This window comes from Arachis ipaensis, chromosome B6, assembly GCF_059453495.1.
Source record: "Arachis ipaensis isolate K30076 ecotype BB chromosome B6, ASM5945349v1, whole genome shotgun sequence".
NCBI classification, from domain to species: Eukaryota; Viridiplantae; Streptophyta; class Magnoliopsida; order Fabales; family Fabaceae; genus Arachis; species Arachis ipaensis.
In genome coordinates, this window is record NC_142441.1 from 107,853,507 (window position 1) to 107,862,369 (window position 8,863).

The following is an 8,863-nucleotide window of genomic DNA, read 5'->3' on the forward strand; positions in this document are numbered from 1 at the left end:
GTTTAAATCTTGTGTTAAGTCTTTATTTTTGGTGTTTTCTTGTTATTTTCCTTTTGATTTTCGAAAATTTATTTTTGGTTTTCTAAAAATTTTTAATTTGGTATTCTTTTTTTATGTTCTTGTGTTCTTTGAGTCTTTAAATTTTGTTCTTTGTGTTCTTGTGAGTCTTCAAAGTGTTCGTGAGTCTTGTATGTATTTTAATCTTAAAATTTTAAAGTTTGGTGTCCCTTTGTGTTTTCCTCCAAAAGTTTTCAAAAATAAAGGGTGCCAGATCTAAAAATTTTAAGTCTTGTATCTTTTTTGTATTTTTCTCTTTCATCATTAAATTCAAAAAATAAAAAAATATCTTTTCTAACTTAATTCTAACAATAATTTTTGAAAATTACATATAAAAATTCATATTTTAATTTCAAAATTTTATCTTATCATATCTTAGTTGTCAAGTTTTTAAAAATCAAAATTTTTCAAAAATAAAAATTATATCTTTTTCAAAAAATCTTATCTTTTTCAATTTTCAAATTTTTAAAATTAAATCTTTTTCAAAATCAAATTTTAAAATATTATCTTTTTAAAATCAATTTCAATTTTTTTTTATTTCTTATCTTATCTTCTATCTTATTTTAAATTCAAATCTTTTCTTAATTAATATCTTATCTTCTCTCTCTTCTTTTTCAAAACCTCCTAACTAACTCTTCTATTCTTAATTTTCGAAAATAATATCTTCTTCTCTCTCTCTCCTTTTTCAAAACTACCTAACTAACTCTTATCTCTCTCAATTTTCGAAAACTTCTTCCTCTTCTCTCTCTTCTATTTTCAAAAATTTAACATTCAAATTTTAAAATCTTTTTAAATTAATTAACTAATTTTTGAAAACTATTAAATAAATAAAAAAAATAAAATATTTTAATTCTTACTTACTTTTTCTATTTTTACTGCTCTTCTTCTCACATCTATATTATTCAAATTCTACTTCTCTCTCTTCTTCCATCTTCACTTCTTTTTCTTATTTCCTTTCTTCTTCACATCTAACTGGAAGCTCTTTGATCCAAGTGGCACAAAAAACTTTCTTCTTTTCTCTTTACTTTCTTTTTCTTCTTTCTTCACATCTCACTCTAAGGAGGAGCTTCTTGCCTATTGGCATAGAAAGTCTTCTTCTTTTCTTCTTTTTTTTCTTTTCTTCTTGTTTATGACCAAGAACAGGGATAAAGAACCCCTCTTGACTCCTGACCCTGAACCTCAGAAGACTCTAAGGAGGCGTTTACAACAAGCTAAAGCACAACACTCCAGAAGAGACCTCTCAGAATGTTTTGAACAAGAAAAGGAGGACATGGTTGTACCTCAAAAGGAGCCTAGAAAGGTCCTTGGTGACTTCACCATGCCTACCTCTGACTTTTATGGCAAAAGCATTGCTGTACCTGCAATTGGAGCTAGCAATTTTGAGCTTAAGCCTCAGTTAGTCTCTCTTCTACAGCAGAATTACAAGTTTCATGGACTTCCAATAGAAGATCCACATCAGTTTTCAGTTGAGTTCTTGCTAATCTGTGATACTGTAAAGACTAATGGAGTTAATCCTAAACTCTACAAGCTTATGCTCTTTCCCTTTGCAGTAAGAAACAGAGCTAAGCTATGGTTGGAAGTCCAACCTAGAGAGAGTCTTTACTCTTGGGAAAAGCTGGTTAATACTTTTTTGGCTAAGTTCTTTCCTCCTCAAAGGATGAGCAAGATTAGAGTGGAAGTTCAAACCTTCATACAAAGAGAAGGTGAATCCCTCTATGAAGCTTGGAAAAGATACAAGCAACTGACCAGGAGATGTCCTCCTAACATGCTCTCAGAGTGGTCCATCATAGGCGTGTTCTATGATGGCTTGTCTGAGATATCCAAGATTTCATTGGATAGCTCTGCAGGTGGATCCCTCCACTTGAAGAAAACACCTACAGAAGCAAGGGAACTCATTGAAATGGTTGCTAACATCCAGTTCATGTACACTTCTGAAAGGAATCTTGTAAACCGTGGAACCTCTCAGAAGAAAGGAGTTCATGAAGTTGAGACTCTGAATGCCATATTGGCAAAGAATAAGATCCTGACCCAATAGGTCAATATGATCTCTCAACATCTGATTGGGCTGCAAGCTGCAGCTGGCAGCAATCAGGAAGCTTCTCCTGAAGAAGAAGCTTATGATCCTGAATAACCCACCATGGAGGAGGTGAATTACATGGAAGAGTCCTATGAAAACACTTACAACCCTTCATGGAGGAATCATCCTAACCTCTCATGGAAGGATCAACAGAAACCTCAGCAAGGTTTTAATCAAGGTGGTAGGAACCAGAATAGGTTTAACTGTAACGACCCAATTTCTGGTACGTCATGATCATACTAGAAACTGAGTGCTACCAACTTGTCTTCCTAATTATTATCTATTATTTATTATATGAGCCTGATTCGTTGTTAAAAGCATAGTTATTTTTCAAGGTACTTTTTTTTTAAAAAAAATATTTGGATTAATAAACAGAATCATTCATAATCAATTCACAAATAATAACAGATAAAACAGTTATAAACAACCTCACATAAATACATCTCAAGCAGTTGACAACATTTAGTGATCTAGGTTTTTTTTTAGAGTATAGACTTTTAGTTAGAACACCCCTAGATATAGCTAGATAATAACTATATACATATATATACATACAACATCCCAGGCCCTGACCTGTTCAAGAAGTCCCTAAGCTGGCGCCTAGGCTAACCTAGACTCTATACTCTTCTAGTCCCTCTAAACTACTAAAGTGAGGAAAGTACGTTCTAAGTCTTCAAAACTCAAGTCAGGTGGAACGTCATCAAAAGGTGGAACATCTTCTACTACTCCTTTGCACGATCATACATCGTCTTAGAGTATACCATTGGTATTTCATTGAGTGGCCGCATAACAGCAACGTCGTACGGAGGACTTAGGTTAAAGTTCATAGATAAACGGGGCATAGATATCAGCTGGTCCCACTGTATATACATATAAACAGTTAACATAGTTCACTCTAGACTCAGAAGACTACCTAGAGCAGAATCCTCTTCGCGGAACGATCATCAACGAACAACGAAAGGGTAGTCTTGCTTCCATCTGAAGGGGGAAGGGAGAGAGAAGGGGTAAGAACTGGGGAGTTCTTAGTAGGGCCGGAGTTATTAGTTAAGTTCATTAATTTTGTGTTGTTTAGCAGATGAATAGCGAAATACCGAGAAGCAGTGAATAGAAGATATAGATAAATAGAGAAAATAGAGAAAATAGAAAGCAGAACACAAACAAAAGAATACAAGAAAATAAATCACAGACACAAAGAATAGAATACAAACAAAGAAAGCATACATTCATAGAACAATCATAACAGAGAAAATGCACAACCAAGTATGATGCATGTCTGTCCTATCCAGGCCATGAGCTCACGTGTCGGTTTACACCCTGCAGCCCGACATTACCTAGGAACAAGTCCCAGATATGGTTTCCCTTTGTGTCCTCAGTGCACACGTGTCGGTGGTTAAGAATACCACTCCTTCGTGACTACTGGCAGTCGGCGCAAGGCTCGACCCCAAAATATACGCACAAGGGAAAACAGTGATCCTCAGTTCATGGGTGTCCCCGAGATCAACACACAAACAAAACAGAGATCCTCAGTTTGTGGGTTTCCCTGAGATCAATACACAACGAAACAATGATCCTCAGTCCATGGGTTATACCCGAGATCAACATATAACAGTTAGTGGGTTATTTTCGTAATCAATGATTATCAATTCGTGGATTTTTCCCACACACGCAATAGTTAACAGTTCGTAGGTTTCCCCGAGACCAATGATCATTCAGTTCATGGGTACTTCCCGTATTTAACATTATCAGTTCATGTGTTTTACTGCTCTTCTTTCTCTGTCTCTTTACTTGGCTCTGATTACTCTTTTCTCTGTATCTATATTACTCTTTTTCTCTTTATCTCTTTACTCTGCTCTGGTTACTCTGTTTTCTGTGTTTCTCTACTCTACTCTGATCTCTCTGCTTAACGTATGTATTTAAAGCTTATGCAAATTTCGGTATGAATAGTTAGCCTGTCCCAAGTATAGGTTCATTAAGTTTATACTGAAATAGTTTAACTTTTCATATTATACCTAACTGATGAGCGGATAATTTATACCCTTTTTGGCATTGTTTTTACATAGTTTTTAGTATGATTTAGCTACTTTTTATTATATTTTTATTAGTTTTTATTCAAAAATCATATTTCTAGATTTTACTATGAGTTTGTATGTTTTTCTATGATTTCATGTATTTTTGGCTGAAATTGAGGGACCTGAGCAAAAATCTGATTCAGAGGTTGAAAAAGAACTGCAGATGCTGTTGGATTCTGACCTCCCTGCACTCGAAGTGGATTTTCTGGAGTTACAGAAGCCCAATTGGCACGCTCTCATTTGCGTTGGAAAGTAGACATCCTGGGCTTTCCATCAATATATAATAGTCCATACTTTGCCAGAGATTTGATGGCCCAAACTGGCATTCAAAGTCAGCCTAAAATATCTTGTGTAAAACGCCCAAACTGGCACTAGAATCGGAGTTAAACACCTAAACTAGCACCAAAGATGGCGTTTAACTCCAGGAACAGCCTAAGCACGAAAAAGCTTCAATGCTCAGCCCAAGCACACACCAAGTGGGCCCTAGAAGTGGATTTCTGCACTATCTGCACTTAGTTACTCATTTTCTGTATCCCTAGGTTACTAGTTTAGTATAAAAACTACTTTTAGAGATTTATTTCACGTCTTTTGACCATCTTAGTTTTAGTTTTTGATTTTCTAGAACTTGTATGTTCACGTTTGGAGGCTGGCCATATGGCCATGCCTAGACCTTTTTCACTTATGTATTTTCTATGGTGGAGTTTCTACACCCCATAGATTAAGGTGTGGAGCTCTGCTGTTCTTCATGAATTAATACAAGTACTATTGTTTTTCTATTCAATTCACGCCTACTTCCTCTCTAAGATATTCACTCGCACTTCAACCTGATGAATGTGATGACCCGTGACAGTCATCATCATTCTCATTTATGAACGCGTGCCTGATAACCACATCCGTTCTATCTGCAATAGCTTGAGTGTGTATCTCTTAGCCTCCTGGTTCACGACGCATGGCTGCCTCTCCTGACAACAGAGCATTCCATTCTGTGAGATCAGAGTCTTCGTGGTATAGGCTAGAACCATTAGCAGCATTCCTGAGATCCGAAAAGTCTAAACCTTGTCTGTGGTATTTCGAGTAGGATCTGGGAAGGGAGGACTGTGACGAGCTTCAAACCTGCGAATGTGGGGCACAAGTGACAGTGTGCAAAAAGACAATGGTCTTACTCCGACGCTAGCAGGAACCGACAGATGATTAGCCGTGCGGTGACAGCGCATATGGATTTGTTTTCATCCGAGAGGATCATACAGCTTGCCATGGAAGGAGGTAACGCATGGTTGGAAGAAGACAATAGAAAAGCAGAAGTTCAGAAGCAACAAAGCATCTTTAGACGCTTATCTGAAATTCCCACCAATGAATTACATAAGTATTTCTATTTTATTTTATGTTTTATTTATATTTTAATTATCAAAACCTCATAACCAATTGAATCCGCCTGACTGAGATTTACAAGATGACCATAGCTTGCTTCAAGCCGACAATCTTCATGGGATCGACCCTTACTCATGTAAGGTATTACTTGGACGACCCAGTGCACTTGCTAGTTAGTTGTGCGAAGTTGTGAAAAAGAGTTGAGATTACAATTGTGCGTACCAAGTTGTTGGTGCCATTGAGATCACAATTTCATGCACCAAGTTTTTGGCGCCGTTGCCGGGGATTGTTCGAGTTTGGACAACTGACGGTTCATCTTGTTGCTCAGATTAGGTACTTTTATTTTATGTTTAAGCTTTTTTTTATTTTTATTTATTTTCAAAAATTAATTGAAAAAAATATACAAAAAAAATTATTTTGTTCTTCAGAATTTTTAAGAATGAATTCTAGAGTTTCAGATGATGCTTTTATCATCACAGGAGCTAGTTGATTCCCATCAATTTGGCTGTTGTATGTAATGTCCTGTTGAAGCTTGGCTAGCCATGTCTAATCTTTTTAGGCTGAAGCTTTAGACTAACATTGCATGATTCCTGGAATCCGTATTAAAAATTTTGAATTTCTTTATTTTCTTTTTCAAAATAATTTTGAAAAATACAAAAAAATATAATAAAACAATAAAAACTAAAAATTTTGTGTTTCTTGTTTGAGTCTTGTGTCAAGTTTTAAGTTTGGTGTCAGTTGCATGACTTTATCTTTTTCTTTAATTTTCGAAAATAGGTGCATTGTGTTCTTCATTGATCTTCAAGTTGTTCTTGATGATTCTCCTTATTTGATCTTTGATTTTTCTTGTTTGGTGAATTTTCTTGTTTTTCATATGCATTCTTGAATTATTAGTGTCTAAAGTTTAAAAATTTTAAGTTTGGTGTCTTGCATATTTTTCTTTTCTTAAAAATTTTCAAAAACATGTTCTTGGTGTTCATCATGATCTTCAAAGTGTTCTTGGTGTTCATCTTGACATTCAAGTGTTCTTGCATGCATTAGTTGTTTTGATTTTAATTTCTTAAGTTTTGTGTCATTTTTGTGTTTTTCTCTTTCCTCATTAAAGTCAAAAATAAAAAAAAAAATATCTTTCCCTTATTTCACTCATAAATTTCGAAATTTTGAATTGATTTAGTCAAAAAGTTTTAAAATTTGGTTGTTTCTTGTTAGTCAAGTCAAAATTTCAATTTAAAAATTTTACCGTTTTCAAATCTTTTTCAAAAATCAAATATTTTTCATTTTTTTCTTAATATTTTCGAAAACTTTAAAAATTTGATTTTCAAAATCTTTTTCTTATTTTTATTTCATATTTTCGAAATTAATACTAACAATTAATATTTTGATTCAAAAATCTCAAGTTGTTACTTGCCTATTAAGAAAGGTTCAATCTTTAAATTCTAGAATCATATCTTTTAGTTTCTTGTTAGTCAAGTAATCAACTTTAATTTTCAAAAATCAAATCTTTTTAATTTCCTTTTCAAATCTTTTTCAAAATAAAATTTCAATCATATATTTTTCAAAATCAATTTCAAAATCTTTTCTAACTTATTATCTTTTTAAAATTGATTTTCAAATCTTTTTTAATTAACCACTTAACTTTTTGTTTGATTTTAAAAGTTTACTATTTCAATCATATCTTTTTCAAAACTACCTAACTACTTTTGTCTCTCCAATTTTTGAAAATCACTAACCACTTTTTCAAAAATCTTTTTAATTAATTAATTTATTTAGTTTTCAAATTTTATTTTATTTCTTCCCTTAATTTTCGAATACTAACCAATAATAAAAATAAAAACAAAAATATTTTCCTTTTATTTTAATTTAAAATTCGAATTCTCTCTCTCTCATCTCTTTCTATTTATTTATTTACTTACTAACACTTCTCCTCTTCTTATAATTCGAACCCTCTCTCCCTCTCTGTGTTCGAATTCTCCATCTTCTCTCTTCTTCATTCTACTCTTCTATTCTTCTACTCACATAAAGGAATCTCTATACTGTGACATAGAAGATTCCTATTCTTTTCTGTTCTCTTCTTTTTCATATGAGCAGGAGCAAGGATAAGAACATTCTTGTTGAAGCTGATTCGGAACCTGAAAGGACTCTAAAGAGGAAGCTAAGAGAAGCTAAAGCACAACACTCTAGAGAGGACCTGACAGAATTTTTCAAAAAAGAAGAAGAGATGGCCGAACCCAATAACAATGGTGGAGATGCAAGGAAGATACTTGGTGACTTTATTGCACCCTCTTCTGACTTCTGTGGAAGGAGTATCTCAATTCCTACAATTGGAGCAAACAACTTTAAGCTTAAGCCTCAATTAGTTTCTCTAATGCAGCAGAACTGCAAGTTTCATGGACTTCCTTTGGAAGATCCTCATCAGTTTTTAGCTGAATTCTTGCAAATCTGTGACACTGTTAAGACCAATGGGGGGTTAATCCTGAAGGCTACAGACTTATGCTTTTCCCCTTTGCTGTAAGAGATAGAGCTAGGACATGGTTGGACTCACAACCTAAAGATAGCCTGAACTCTTGGGAAAAGTTGGTCAATGCCTTCTTGGCCAAATTCTTTCCACCTCAAAAATTGAGTAAGCTTAGAGTGGAAGTCCAAACCTTCAGACAGAAGGAAGGTGAATCCCTCTATGAAGCTTGGGAAAGATACAAGCAATTGATCAGAAGGTGTCCTTCTAACATGTTTTTAGAATGGAGCATCATATGTATATTCTATGATAGTTTGTCTGAATCGTCCAAGATGTCATTGGACCACTCTGCTGGAGGATCTCTTCATCTGAAGAAGATGCCTGCAGAAGCCCAGGAACTCATTGAAATGGTTGCAAATAACCAGTTCATGTACACTTCTGAAAGAAATCCTGTAAATAATGGGACAACTCAGAAGAAAGGAGTTCTTGAGATTGATACTCTGAATGCCATATTGGCTCAGAACAAAATATTGACTCAGTAAGTCAATATGATTTCTCAGAGTCTGTCGGAATGCAAGCTGCATCAGGCAGTACTAAGGAGGCTTCTTCTGAAGAAGAAGCTTATGATTATGAGAATCCTGGAATGGAAGAGGTGAATTACATGGGAGAATCCTATGGAAACACCTGCAATCCTTCATGGAGGAATCATCCTAATCTCTCATGGAAGGATCAACAGAAGCCTAATCAAGGCTTCAATAATAATAATGGTGGGAGAGCACGGTTTGGCAATAACAAACCTTTTCTATCATCTTCTCAGCAACAGACAGAGAATTCTAAGCA

General features: G+C 34.5%; 1 non-coding gene across 1 annotated transcript; it reads right to left on the minus strand.

The window, feature by feature from the left end:
* Positions 1-8,193: 8,193 nt before the first annotated feature.
* On the minus strand, positions 8,194-8,297 carry LOC148562236 (small nucleolar RNA R71). The gene has a single exon (XR_015887871.1). It is a non-coding gene; the product is annotated as a small nucleolar RNA R71 (small nucleolar RNA).
* Positions 8,298-8,863: the final 566 nt, after the last annotated feature.